Source organism: Brienomyrus brachyistius, chromosome 12, assembly GCF_023856365.1.
Source record: "Brienomyrus brachyistius isolate T26 chromosome 12, BBRACH_0.4, whole genome shotgun sequence".
Classification (NCBI taxonomy): Eukaryota; Metazoa; Chordata; class Actinopteri; order Osteoglossiformes; family Mormyridae; genus Brienomyrus; species Brienomyrus brachyistius.
Window position 1 is genome coordinate 8,613,127 of NC_064544.1, and position 15,862 is coordinate 8,628,988.

The following is a 15,862-nucleotide window of genomic DNA, read 5'->3' on the forward strand; positions in this document are numbered from 1 at the left end:
CATTGCCTATAGACCAGTGGGTTGGCACCCTATCCTGGGTTGTTCCCTGCCTTGCCCCCATAGCTTCCCAGATTGGCTCCTGACTCCCCACAACCCTGAACAGGATAAGCGGTTTGGAAAATGGATGGATGGATGGGTTATGAAATATTTCTAGGACCCATGACATCCAGCACCATGGACAGAGTCCCTACTATGACACACAATGTTTATGGACAGAGTCCTCACTGTGACACACGATGTTTATGGACAGAGTCCTCACTGTGACACATGATGTTTATGGACAGAGTCCCCACTATGACACACAATGTTTATGGAGAGAGTCCCCACTATGACACACAATGTTTATGGACAGAGTCCTCACTGTGACACACGATGTTTATGGACAGAGTCCTCACTCACTGTGACACACGATGCTTATGGACAGAGCTACACCGGGGACTGCTGTACTGTTTAAACTATAAAATGGCTACACCGAACACAAATCAGTTTGAGGCCATGAGCTATTTATACAGCGAGTGATGCAGGAAATGAGGCTTTGAAACCCACGTTGCGGGGGATTACCTTTCCACTGTCAGTCTCTGCCTTCTTTACCCCAGTGAGGACTATTAAGGAAACCTGGGAGAGGCTGGTTAACCTGGTGGGTGATTGGTGGCGCATGAAAATCCCATAACTATCTTAGGCTGGGCTACTTGCTAGACCAGTGTTTCCATAGCCAGTCCTCAGGGACCCAATGACAGTCCATGTTTTTGCTCCCTTCCAACTACTTGCCAGACAGTCTACATATTTGCTTCCTCCCTGCTCTCGAGCAAAAACATAGACTGTTTGCGAGTCCCTGAGGACTAGATTGGGAAGGACTTCTCTAAAGCCACACCCAGGACTGGCTGACAGTGCCGTGGATGGAGTCTCCCTCATCGTTAGCACCTGCCATAACTAATGGCATTCCACAGCCATCTTCCCAAACCAGAGCTGCTCATGGAAGCCGGCAGGCCCAGCAGCAGGGCAAGCAGAAGCTCGTGCCGAAGACTCACCCACCGCGTGCTTTATAGGGTATGACAGCTGCGATGTGAGGCCTGGGGTCTCTCCAGCTGTGATGTACTGCCGCACCGCCCTGAGAGCGCCCCCTGCTGACTGGCCTTCTTATTCAGCCCCCCATGGTCTTGAGTACATAGGACAGCACCTGTGGAAATTTGAGTCAGCGTGAGTATGTGTGCGCTTCCCGCTTCACTTTTGCTCCATGGGGTCCAGGAAAACCCCCAGCACACATAAACCTTTCTGCAGCCGTGCACAGGGCTACCTTCATGTTGATATAGGTTTAGATCCATCTCCTCGCATAATCTGATTGATGTTGAAGCCCCTCCACATAGTGGCGGTGTTTACCACCACTCAAACCAAGATATGGCGACAAAGTCACTACACTAAATATTAAATAAATGCATTCCTTATGTAGAAGACACTAAAGCAGCATGTTCTGTTAAGAGCTAGCTAGCTACAATCTTCAGTAATGCTCTACATTAACTGCACCATCATAATGCATTAATTATGCATTCATAGAACATTCAGTGCACCACTATGATGCATTCATAGAATGTTCATAAGCTGCATATACAGTAAGTATACCTTAATATCCTGACATACTTCATCTTTAATAACAAACATTATATGATTATACAATTATAAAGTTTGTTATTATCCTGTGGGGCGGTGCAGTGGTTAGTGCCTCACAGCATCAAGGTCCTGAGTTCGGTCCTGGGTCCTTTCTGTGTGGAGTTCACACACTTTCCCCGTGTTCCTGAGGGTTTTCGCTGGGGGGGCTCCGGTTTCCTCCCACGCTCCAAAAGCGTGAAGGATAGGAAGATTGGTGAGTCTAAATTGGCCCGGTGAGTGTCTGCGCCCTGTGGTGTGTTGGCGACGGCCCGGGGTCGGTTCCCGCCTGCGCCCATCGTTCCCGGGATAGGGTCCAGTCCCCCCCGTGACCCCAGTTGGGATTAAGCGGTTTTATAAAATGGACCGATGAGTTATTATCATGTAATGTTTGTCGTTATTGTATATTAAAGCTGTTAAGGTATACTTACATGCTGCTCATAAATGTTCTATGAATGCATTATAAAGGCATTATGAAGGTTAACGTAAAGCATAACCCAGTATTCTAACTGTGTTCACTAGCTATTTATTTATTTTGTGAAACATCTGGGGGGGGAAACAAATGGCCTCTTTTCTGTTGTCCTGATGCTGTAAGGTCTCTATTCCAGTCCTGTCATCCATGTGACATTTTGCCACTTCGTTAGCCAGACGCTCGCCGTCCCCCTGCGGTGTCGGCCCTTTGGTGGGGTCCGTCTCCTCCCTCGTCCATCCCGCAGTGCGTGCGGTGGCACGGTACAGCGGGGGCCGCGCGCGACGTGAGCTGTCTCCGCTTCCCCCTGAGTGGGAGGGTTCAAGCTGACTATGACTTAGCTGGAAATCTGGACACTGCCTTGACTTTTTTATTTTCTTCGGTGCCTGCAGACAATCTTATTAATTTTTCTTTTTCTTTGGATGCTCCTTACTCTTGGGGGGCAGCTTGCAGCCTAAGTGCACCCATACCTGTGCACTCATATTTGGCCACATCTGTATCTGCCAAGCTGTCTGGCACAATCGTACCCACTGACCTACAGGTACAGGGAGATGGGTGGCGTTTCTCAGACTCGAATCTGCATACAGAAGCCAGCAGCCTATTATAATCTGGCTTTCTTTTCAAGAAAAATTCCACACAAAAATAACAGTCCTTTCGATTGGGCCACATGAATCCAATGGAAACTGTACTATATACCCCTCTTAGGAATACAAGAAATGTAATGAGAAGGAAATGAAGTACTATACTCTGTATACAAACCAGCCGCAAATGCCAAAATGGTTAAATTGTTACTTTCTTCAGATTTTCCTGCTACATTGTGAACAGCAGATGTTACTTTAGAATTTCTCACTATTAATCATCATGCTTAAAGACTTACCATTAATCTTTAACAAAGAAAAACTCCTGGCTGACGTCCATATTCGGCTAAGATCATTTTCACATTACCTCGTGCACCATTAGCCCACCCGCTAGCTTTCCCTCACACTCGTGAAGACCCGGCCGGCCCACGCCTGCACTCATCTCGCCTGTCGTCAGGCCTGCAGCTGCCAGGGTACATCTTTGGCGGGCCGCGAGCTGAACTCGAGCCCCATTGATGAGCCCGTGTGATTAAACCCAGAGCTCGCACAGAAGATGAGAAGATGTTCCCTCCGATGTGCTCATTAGCCCATGAAAAGCTTGTCGTGCTTGCAGCTGTGCTGATGTGGCCCTATTCAGCCTGATTTCTTTTATGACACGCATGGTACGTGTTGCAGGGCACTCGCTGTCAATCCTACGTTAAAATTTTGTATTTAAATGGTTCTTTAATTACGTTTTTTTATGGGGGACTGGCTGATGGCATTTTCTCATTCCCGCAAGAACTACCAATCCTAATTTTCTTACCAAATAATGACTAGATGAATAAATATATATTTTAATATATATATACATATGTATATATATATTATTCATATAGCACATTTTCACAACATTACATTGTTTCAAAGTGCTTTACATTATCCCTGTCCAAATCCCAGGCATGCATGACCTGAAATCTCTAATTCTTCAGAATTTTCTTCTACAATTCTTTTTAGGTATATATGTGAAAGTGAAATACGGCAGACTGACTGTGAGGGGGGAGAGACCACTGTCAATCAGCCGCATTGGGTCATACTTGGATTAAGCCAGTGTTTCTCAACCCAGTCCACGGGGAGCCCCAGCAGTCCATGTTTTTGCTCCCTCCCAGCTCCAAGCCATCGAGTCCAGGCAGCTGCAAGGGAGCAAAAATGTGGACTGTCTAGGGCTCCCTGTGGAACGAGTTGAGAAACCTTGGGTTAAGCCATGTAGATGTGCTGTCAATAAGGCTCGGCTAGCCAATACATCCTCAGGGAATTTTATCATGCATAAAACAGAAACACATCTAGCGCTCGCTTTCAGCTGCCCACGATGCCTCCTTCACATAACCGAATGCAAATTTTGGCATTTAAGAAAACACTGTCCATACAGCTAACCTGCCTAATTATACTTTTAAATCTCATTTCTTTGTAGTATATTCACAAATAAAACGATATCACTTTAAAATGGGTGAAAGCTATTTTTTTTTTCACCATTTCTGACCTGTGCATCAAGTGACCAGTCAAGTATTAAAACTAAATGCTTCCCGCTCATTGGATGTGGCGGCTGGTCGTTTCCATAGTCACACAGCTGTGCCGCATGCAGGAGTTCACCCTCTTTGCTGGCGGAAAGTGACACAAATGGGAACTACGTCCTTCTGTCCTTCAGGCTCCACTGGCTCCATCTCTGCAAAAATGATTCCCACAATGTAATAAAAACCTGTTATTTTGACGTTATGGGGACCATTTTTCATGTAATCACAAAGGTCTGTGAATGCAATCAAAAAAAACTAAAGATGCCAAAAGTCATATTTCGTTTAGTCACTTATGGTTAAGGTCAGGGCTGGGTAGAGGTTACGGTCGTCATGTACAAATTAGAGTTTTCCCTATAGAAATAAATGGAGAGTCCCCACAAAGATGTGCGTGTGTCTTTCTCAATATGCACACTTCACTGTAGTTGAGTTCTTGTGTAGCATTTTACGTCGTCTTCTATTGCCGAAGACCAGATACTCAAGACCAGAAGTACAGAGTATGGTAAGAATCCCTGGATGTTGTTCTTGCTCCGCCGCAAACATCAAACATGCATGGGCAGCAACCTTGAAAACAAGACCAATCCCAAGAGTCATTGCACCTTTTCTTGGTAGGCAAGTTAGCAAGACCGGTCTTGCCAAGACCACAAGTACAATCTTTGCGTTCCTGGTATTGAGAAACGGTTAAATACAGCGGTCGTCAAAGATGGCTGAATGGAAATGGCTGGTCCTTCTGGGCAGTTTCGCTGCACCCTTCATCCCTCCAGCTACATCGAGTCTGATCCCAGAATAAGCTGGGCCTCACGCCGCAGATCATATCTTGCCTCTAAATGCAAGCTGGAAAATTTCAGCGACCACAGATCATTTGTTCAAGGCACAGCAGCCTGCAAATCATTATTGTAAAAAATTAAACTTATTTTTTGTAACAAAATTGACTAATTAGAATCTAATAAAAAAAGTGATTAGCTTTACTGTCGCTCACACGAATGGCAGCTGAGTTTTAAGGTATCCTTTAAATGAGGCAGCTTTGAAGTTGAATAAGTAAAATTAATTGGGGCTCTGTTGCATTCAAAGGAAATGAGTCTAGGGATCAGTGAAGCACAAATAACTAGTTTCACGGTTGCTGATCACTCTGCTTAACTCAAGTATTATTTTTTGTAAAATCTGCCTTGTGAAATAAACTTGTCTTGATAAAAAAAAAAAATCAGATAACACTGAGGATCACATAAAAACCCTGAACCTGGTATACAGCTGCATGTCCAGGGAGGTCAGATTTGTGTGGATGGATTTTTATTTACACTGTGACACGAGATAAGTACAATTTGATGTTTTCTACTTGCCTGCCAGAACCTTTGGACTCTGGGGGGTCTCGGCAGAGCGATGCCCCAATTTGCAACAAAAAACAAAAAGTAAACAAGTCAAGGAGTTTCTAACCTTTAGCATCTCACCTCGATTGACCTTGTCTGCAAGCTGCTGCGATGCCACGATTTCATCTCACTTGAGAACTCCCTGTAGGGTTAGAATAACGTACGCACCGAATAGTGGACAACAAATGGCAAACTTCAAAAGTTTTTATGATGGAATTTCCAGTAGACGCTGTAGTGAAATATTACCTTCAGCTGCATCGCATGGCTGAATAACATCCTCATAATATTTCAATGACATGTTAAGTCAAATCAACCAAACTGCAGAATCGTTACATCCATCTTCATGTGCTGGAGTCCATGAGCACATTATGACAAATACTGATGAGTCATTATTTTGGTAGAGGTGGATGGTCCAGGTTCAGAAAGTACAAATCCAGACCAAGATTTTGTTTCAGCCAACCAGTTGAGTATAAAGAGTCACATTCGTATATCCATCCATCCATTTTCCAAACCGCTTATCCAACTGGGTCACGGGGGGTCTGGAGCCTATCCCGGAAGCAATGGGCACGAGGCAGGGAACAACCCAGGATGGGGGGCCAGCCCATCACAGGGAACACTCACACACCATTCACTCACACCTACACACCTAGGGGCAATTTAACAACTCCAATTAGCCTCAGCATGTTTTTGGACTGTGGGGGGAAACCGGAGTACCCGGAGGAAACCCCACGACGACATGGGGAGAACATGCAAACTCCGCACACATGTGACCCAGGCGGAGACTTGAACCCGCGTCCCAGAGGTGTGAGCCAACAGCGCTAACCACTGCACCACCATGCCGCCCCACATTCATATATAATATATAAATAGGAAAACGTCTAGGATGCTTATAATCCAGGTTAAAGGAAAGACTCATAGCTGCTTGAACAGAAAACTGCTCAGTTCATTTCTGTCTTTCCTATCACGTTTTTTTCTCCAGTGACTGTTATTAGTTTGAAGTGAAATTCTGCTTCTGGCCCTGCGGCCGTACACATTCTGCATAATTTTGAATGATCCTGCCCCCCCCCCATTCATAAATCATTAATATAAAAGTCTTGCTTCTAACATTGCCAGAAAGCTGTCTAAGGAGGCCTTGTCCTCTTATGACCCAGTGGTTACCATCCCAATACAGATTGCGCCTGCCCTTCTTCTTAAGTTTCCTGTACGAGGCTCTGTCAGAAATCCACTGCATAGGACCTCAAAACCTCAAGGAAAACACATTATCTGTCCCTGTTTTGCATTGTATTTATCTAGCAGGGGATTTTATTCCAAGGTAAAGACACTTAGCAAGGGGTCAGATAGACCCTGAGGCAATTGGGTGTTGAGGGCCTTGATTAGGGTCCCAAAAGTGAAATCATTCCACCCACCCGGGGATTTGAAGCAGCAACCTTCTGATCACACCACCAGCATTCTAACCCACTGAGCTAAAATCACCCCACAATAATATTTCCCCTTCCAATTATATTCTCTTTAAAACCAAAATGCTTAAGAAATGTAACGTAAAGACATATCAAACAGCTTAAGCTACTAATTTGGAACTTCGGGCTGTTGTAAAGAACTAACTGATTTTGACTTCTCTCTGCTCATCCCGTTCCCAGAATTCTGTAGCACCGTCTAGAAAGCTCTTTGATTCCAGCTGATTAGAGGAATCTGTAATTTTGCAAAGGAGACGTCTTCTCCTCTCATGCCGAGTTTCAGAGCTTTTTTTCAGGCTGTAAAATGTATGATTCTCAAAGAAACAAAGTTAGCCCATAATCAAAGTTGTTTCCTTGGAACCGAAGGGGACTGGAAATCAGAGATGCTCTAATCCACCCTGCCCCATCAAATCTAATAACAGCCCTCCATTCTGTGAACAGAGGATGCAGGTTAGTACAAAAGTGTGTGCTGTTCTATTCGGGTCTGTAGCTTTACATAATCAACAAATGCTTTCTCTTATTATTTGCTCTCCATTTTCTGAGTCTATATTATTAAAGCAAAAAAAAAAATTGCTCCAGCATTAAAACATTTGCCTCATCGCCGCATCCAATTCCAGATTCCCTGTTTATCATTGCCTTGGCAACCAACATAAAAAACCCGAAAAACTTGCTTTTGCCTGACAGCCAATTTTATTTCCTTTTTTTTTGCAGTTTAGTGACATTAATATTTTTTACATTAATGTAAAAAATTTGGAACACAAATTGTAATTTATGTAATTACAATGTGTGATACAGTTACCAAATTGCCTATTTGAAATGTGTGAAGTGATATACAGCATATTTTACAAAGTGCTGGGGCTAAGAAGGATATTTTAGGTGTTTTCAGCTGCTATTGAACCTCCTCGGTATATGCATACACTCCGTATGTGAGACTGGGGGTGGGAGAGTTACTTTTTAAATCTATTATGGATCAATTACTAAATACCAGTCAAAAAAATGTAGCCAGTAACCTAATCCAAGAGTCGCAAGATTTAAGTATTGTAACCTGGTTATTTTTTGTTACTTTTTGATTGCCTAAATGCCAAAGGTTCACCAAAATACAAAAGAAAAGCAATATAAATAGTATTGTATAGTATTATTTAAGACAATAGAACAATACTAACAGATTACTAGATCAGTGTTTCTTAAACCAGTCATTGGGGGCCCCCAGACAATCCACATTTTTGCTCCCCCCTCCAAACTCCCATTATATTGTTATTATTATTATGTACTGTACTGTTATATTTAAGATGTTTTACTATATTTGGATGTGTTTTATATGCATTGAAACATAAAATATATACTATAGACTAAGACACTTGACTAACTGATGCTAAGATCTGTAGGTACTTAGGAAACAGATCCCATTCATAGCTTAGGGACTGCCTGTAGTGGTGAGATTTCCTCACAGTGAAAGCATTCTTTGCAGTGCCTGCAGTGGTGAACAGTTCCTCTGAGAATGTCTTGTGACAGGTGTTGTGTGTACATGTACTGTCTCTACCGTAAATCCTTCTTCATTCCCAAATTTATGATAAGTGTAATCCCAGTAATGATCCCCCATTTGTATCATTAATCTGAATGCATCTTTTTCCAGTAACAAGTAGCGAAATACAGTTTTCTTTTGTATTCTTAATGCTTAACACTGTTCCATGGGTTCTGTTATGCCTCAAGCCTGTGGCAGATTCCTGGTACCTGGAGAAATGTCGGAAGGAGTCGGAAACTCTGGCAGCATGTTGTAGGGTAGGCAAGACTGACATACAAATCCATAGCCACAATGCAGGCAGTATACTGCACGTGGAGAACAGGACCAGTGGAATATGAATTATTTAGAATTAAGTGATTAGTGGTCGTTGTTGACACACCACAGCACACAACAACCAAATGTGTCCTCTGCATTAAGCCCATATGTAGCATCATGACATAGCAGGAGGCAGCTAATTCAGCGCCCGGGGAGCAGTGCTCGGGGGTGGTACGTTGCTCAGGGAACCTCAATGGTGCCTTGTTGTTCGGGGATTCGAACCAGCAATCTTTCAGTAAGACAAGGAGAAAGAGAACTGAAAAGACAGGCCAAGACCATAATACACAGAAGTAGCCAAGACGTGAACCCTCACTAGGCGGGACCATGCAGTACCTCTCAATATACTTTACTAGTGAGGTCTGGTAAACTTAACGTGTTGGTCAATGCATAATTTAACGTTCCTGAATAATGTAATATAGCATAAGTTATTACTAAGATGCTGAATTTGCCTTAACTATGAAGTCATCCAAAAACGAGGATTCCGGAAAACCACCTACACATCAAAGGAAACCCGCTGCAGGAGAAAATGAAGGTCAGGTAAATAAATTTCACATTTAATCCACGACTGAAAGAGTCACAGACCCCAAACACTGCATACGTCTGTCTCATCATATGAAGAGGACTGACCTTTCTAAGTGCTCTTAAATTTGCATGTCATTTGCATACTATTTTGCATTCCTCAAATGTATATACTGGTATATGCATTAGCATTAAGCCTGACTTACTGGTGTGTGGCAGTCAGCAGGGCTATTAAGGCTAACGCAAAGAATGTCACCAATAATTAGGCAGAAGATGGTATTTATCGTTGACTAACCTCGAGTAAATGTAAACACGCATTATCCATTCCCCAGTGTGATGGATTTACATGTGCTCTGCTCTCAATAAACACTGCAGTTGTTGCTAACAATACATAATCACGCTATGCCATCCTGTCAAACCTCACGACACAAACATTTCTACCACTTGCACCTGTAAATGTAAAAATTCCCCCCGCAAGAGTACAAATTCTCTGTACAAATAACTGCATTATCACAGCGGAATCACGTCGAAACGCTCTTGGGTTCATGAAGAAGCAAGTGTCTGATATATGAATCTGTGTTTCCCTGTGACACTTTTAAGCTGCGGGTCCGCAGGGCTTCGCGGTCCTATTTTTATAGGAGACGTATCTCCGAGAAGTCTCACTTTTCCCGTTCGGATCCTGCTTGAAAGACGGAGTTTTTCTCTGACGGTAGCATTTTCTCTCCTCTAGTGACGTGCGAATATTAACTGTCACGTACATCTGTGCACGGGAGCGAGAACCGGTGGGACAAACGGGATTGTAGCCTGGTAAATGAGACGTGAGACCTGACCACTCTGCCTGAGCGTGGAGAGAGGTCTTCCGTTCAATCCCTTCCCATTAAAGGACACATTTTAAATCTAATTATGCCAGATGGACAATGGAATATTATCCTACAATTCATCAAGGATCTTATTCAATTATAAAATGTCCTTCCTTTTTGGGACAAGTGAATAATTTTGTTGTGTATTTGCATTTTACATTTCACAGACTATATTCCACACAGACCTTTACTCATATCTTTGTGTGAACTGTCCGTTCATTTCTATGGGCACAACCCCAATCCCAACAATGACAACCATAACCCCTTCCCAGCCCTATAACCTTAGCCAAACCAAACCAAATACAGTCACAGATTGGAATAAAATTGAGTTGCCCCTTGTGGGGACAGAAGAACAAGGTACAAATAACAGGTTTTTAACACATTGTGGACACGCGCACACACACACACACACACACACACACACACACACACACACACACACACACACACACACACACACATGCATACACACGTCGATATCTTTATGGGGACCGCTCATTCATTTCTATGGGAAAAATGCTAACGCTAACTATGACAACCTTAACCACTACCCATCCCTAACCATAACCATAAGTAACCAAGCAAAAACAATAATTTAGCATTTTTAGTTTTCTCATTGCAGTCTCAGATTTTTATTAAATTGGGTTTTCCCTTATGGGGACCAGTTTCCCCATAAGTGAAAAAAAAATGGATATTCATCACGTCGTAGGACCATTGTGTCCCCATAAGGTAAGGTATACCGGCTTGCACACACACACATTCACGCACTCATTTCCCAGCAGTCCTGTCATGCCAGCTCCTCACACAGATTGCTCCTGACACATTTAAAAAAATGTGCTGATATCCCCCCCTCAGCACCCCCCACCCCCCACCCCCCACCGCCCACCACTGAAGGCTCAGCTTTCCCCCATGCTCCCTTGCATATTGCGACCACGAAATGCGAAGCAGCTTCCGATCTCGAACACTCCTGTGGTCATGAGCCTTCCAGTATCCCCAGCAGTACGACCTTTCTGGCGTTGACCTGCAGGGGGCGCCCCCTCACTCGACTCGTGTCGGAAGAGCATGTGTGCCTGAGCGAGAGCACCTCGAGCTGGACACACAACGCAGGGGCCACCAGGAAGCGGGGCCACCTGGGGTCCTGTCCCTTACGCTCTGTCGGCTGTGAGATTCACATTGTCATGTGTCACACTGGGTGCCTCTCTTCATAACAGGAGATGGTCGCTTATGATTTATGATTTATGTTTATGACCAGCAGTGGGAGTCTCCTATACCTCACGGCACACATGGTGTGCGTGCGTGCGTGCCAGGGACGCCCACACGAGACGGAAGGCCGCGGCTCGCCCGCAGCTGTGCCTGTTGAAATCTCCGAAGTGCCTGAAGTTACCGCGGCGACAGAACAGGACATCTGTGACTTGTTACTGTGACTTGGAGATGAGCTGCAACGTGAATGTCTTATACTGCGTAAAGAAGAGCTAGACATTACGATAAGCCACGTCTCATACAAATATACAGTTATGTAAAAGCGATATTCTCTCTGTCCGAAAATGGAGTCTTTCTTACACAGAACTACAGGTAAAAACAAACTGCAAAACAATAAGAAGACTCATAACACAGCGGTAAGTAAATTATATTTAATATAAAAATATAATATTGTCGTAATGCTAGAATCAACTTGTCGGGGAAGGAATTGGTCCATGGTGGCATTTTGTCAGGGAGCCCAAAATTCTTTGCCATGCCCCTGAATGTTTCGTGTCCGACATAAAAGCAGTGGGGCAAATTCCTCCACTAGCTTAAGGCGACAGAGAGCAGTGAGCCGAGATTTGCACTTTGCAGATGAGGGCCATCAGGAAATGTACATCCAGCTCAGAGCGGCTGCTGATCAAACTTTCATCGTCCGCAGAGGAAGACGCCCTGTCTCACAGGCAAAGGGATCTGTGTACGTTACGTTTTTACAAAATGAGAAACAGATCTAGTGCATTAATTATCTCACATTACATAATATCTTATTTGTTTTATGTAAATATACCCACCCATCTTCTGTACCATGCATGTTTGCCTAATATGAGGCCACAGAGAGCTTGTCGTCATTCCAGGAAGCACCAGTGCAAGTCTCCGTGGCCAATCAGAATCAATCATTACTACCTACATGGGAGAACTGAAAACAAGGCCTGGATTTGGAATGGAGGGCCATATTTGAAGAGTCCTGACATATGTACACATATATACATTTATTTAGCAGATGCTTTTATACAAATTGACATACATTTTCTGAAAGAGCAGTTTCAGCCAATCCCTGGAGCAGGTGGGTGTTAAGGGGTGTTGCCCCAGTGACATCACCATGCCAATTGTCCAATCAAAGGCGCAGACTCCAAACCTGCTGATCCACACACCGTCCCCCACCTGGCAGTAGCTCACTGCACCACTGTTGCCTCACACTGGCGGGGCTGTCGAATTAATGATGTATAAACTGCACATCTACCGTTGATTTTATATGGGTTCGTTGAGCATTTGTCGAGGCAGTTTCAGCGATATGTTTTATTGGCTATTAGCTGACGGCAAATATCTGCAGTGTGAGATAGCAGGTATGCCTGCCGTCTACCATGGAACTGGCAGACATTCTCTGGCCAGTGACCACTTCACATCTCCTTCTCTACCCTGCAAGTAGGTACATACCAACCTGACGTGCCGAAGATTGCGATTCTGTTTATGATTCTGATTAAATGGGTGCCCCACACCAGCTGTATCATGAGATAATGGATATTAAGACTGAGAAGCCCTGTAATGTTAATTAAATCTTGGTTTAATATTTAATTATAATCAAGATGATTATGCAAATGTTAGATGTTCCAAACTGAGCTATGGTCTATTATTGGTATTTTGAACTTACAAAATGGAAAATAAATGCAATTAAGTTCTAAAGTCAAGAGGCAGGTGTGCGGTGATTTCAAAGCTAACAAACTATAAACATGAATCTCTGGAGAATCATAAAGATTAATACCCAGAGATATATAGTATAAAGGACAAACTCCTTTGCAAGGATAATGTCCCAGCTCAATTTATGCGTATTGGCTGTGATCAAAGTGGATCTGAAACCACGCTTGAGAGTCAGGCTGCCGTTTGCAGTTATGTTTTATGTCTGAAACATTCAGGAATCCTAAATTGTTGTTGCTTTTGCTGAAACAGGTAGCGATGTAGTCCCAAAGGAGCCCCTGCTTAATGTATTGTCTGCTTCAAAACGACAATACTACTCTATTATTAGGGGGGGATGACACTTTGGGTACCACCATGTCAGCTAAAATGAGCCTTCTTAAAATTTTCTTTAATGTTATTGTTCGGACGCCATGATGTCATTCAAAGCAAACAGCAGTCAACTGTCAATTAAATCCAAACTATAAGAATTAATCATCCATCCATCCATCCATCTTCCAATGATTTATCCCCAGTGACTGGGGGCCTGGACCCAATCCCAGGCAGACTGGTGCACAAGGCTGAGAGTATGAATGGTGTTCCTGCTTCACTTGCTGAAGTGATCATTTTCTGTAGGTCTTCTTTCCGATTCCTCTGTCTGCCTGGAAGCGAATCCTTCAGGCTTACAAGACCGGAATCAATCAAAGTCCACAGCATGATGGATGAAGCCCCAAGTGCTTCGCTCTGATCTCATCTTCGTCGCCAAGAAGCAGACTGCAAACAGGCGTGAAGGTGCACGAGATGCAAGATCCGGCCAAACCCCCAGCCCTCCAACAAAAAGGGGAGAATTTAATTAAAAAGCAGGAGATGAAGTCGCAAGCGGCACTAGAGAGGCAATGTGGGCCGTGCTCTCGTTGTAGATCCAGTGGTTGTGTTTGTTAGCTCAATCACCCAGAGAAATGAAGTCCCTTGCCTGTTACCTTTCGTGATGTTGTAACTAATCTGCTAAGAGCAGGCTGGGAATTGTGTCTCTTTGGCTGAACAGTCACGTGTAGCTTTTCTTCAAGGACAGAATCATGTGATTATGGTCTTGACTTATCTGTGACCTAGAATGTCCTTCTGAATTAAAGATACTGATTCAGCAGACTCAGCATCCCTCCATTAGCATCTCTATATCAGCACCATGGTGATGTGATATCGGCCGAAACGCTGGGGCAGAGTCCTGTAAATATACATCAGGCCCCCTGCTGTGTGTGTGTGGGTCCCCACTTTGTGACTAAGATTCCTCTCATATCTGGGGGCTTGTTTTTCAGGTGAATCGTTCACTCTAAATCGCTGCCGGTTGGCAAATATGTGTTTCTCTGAGTGAACTGTAAGGTCTCTGTCTCGTGAGGCACTTCTTGGATCACCCTGGCTGTCGCTGAGTAAGCCATTCCCAGACACGGGTGGATAAAGGTTTGGTTCCATATGATGCCTCTTTAACTGGATGCCAGTGATGCGTTTCAGATGAGGCTCATGTTGCTTCCAAAGTGACTCATCTTCTCTCATTGTCACTGAACCGTAAATGCTGCCATTTTATGTGAAAACGTATGATTAGTAACAGAACTCAAAGGCAGTGGGAGGGAGGGCGGGGGGGGGGGGGGGGGGTTAAGACACTCCACCTACAACTATATGAGATGTTTCTGGAGAATCACCGTAGGGTCCCAGAGCCCTGTTGGGGTGAAACTGGGGCCGTCCACCAGCTGGGTTACAAAGCGATGCAGACAGGAGACCTGCCAAAGCCATGGGTTTTCATTTCCTGGGCAGCTACCTGGAGTTCATGGTCATGTGCCCATCAAACATAAGGCTGATTTCACATGTAGCTGTGAACCCCATCACCAGTTGAAAATCTTGTAAAATCACCGGGATCAGCAAAAAGGTGGCTGTAACATGGAAGGCAGGTCATACCTTCCTGGAAGTAGCAGACCAGCAGATTATGACACAGAGCACCACCAAGTCCATGAATTCATTGACCCTTCTTCACAGATGCTGTGAGGACAACCATTCTCTAGAGGGCAGCACCACTCATCTTTAATATTGTTATGGGAACTGGCCTTACAACAACCAGGGAATCGTGTAGCGTTTGTCACATTTGGTCCAGAGCCCGGTCTACAATTTTTTCACGTAGTCATTCCTTGTGACCACGCCTACTGCCAGATGAGCTCCAGCACCTGCAGTCAATACATTGAAACTCCTTCTAATTAATGCCTAAATTCACAATCTTGTCAATCTCAGAGATAATGCAATATTGTGAAAATGTATTATACCACTGAAATTGAATTTAATCGCGGTCTAGTTCTACTGGTTCAATCTTGCTGGTCTGTTTTCTTTATTTGGCTCTACCCCCTCCCCCAATTCTATGTTTGTTAACTTGGTTATTGGGTTTGGTTTTGCGGTATGCATTTATTCTTTCGCTTTAGACTTCTGGCTTCTTCTTCGGTTCTGTGGTTTAGCTCTGTGCCTTAGATCCTGTTAACCCGACTCCCGACCTTGTTCGTAGTCTTTCAACAGTGTTGTTTGTGGTAGAACTCTGCATTTGAGTCCTGCTTAACTGCCTCAGCTAAATGCCTCGCAGTCACTGGCCCAACTCCTGTTGACACTGTGTGTTCAGAGACATAGCAGCTGAAGAAAAAAGGTCTGACAGGTGGTA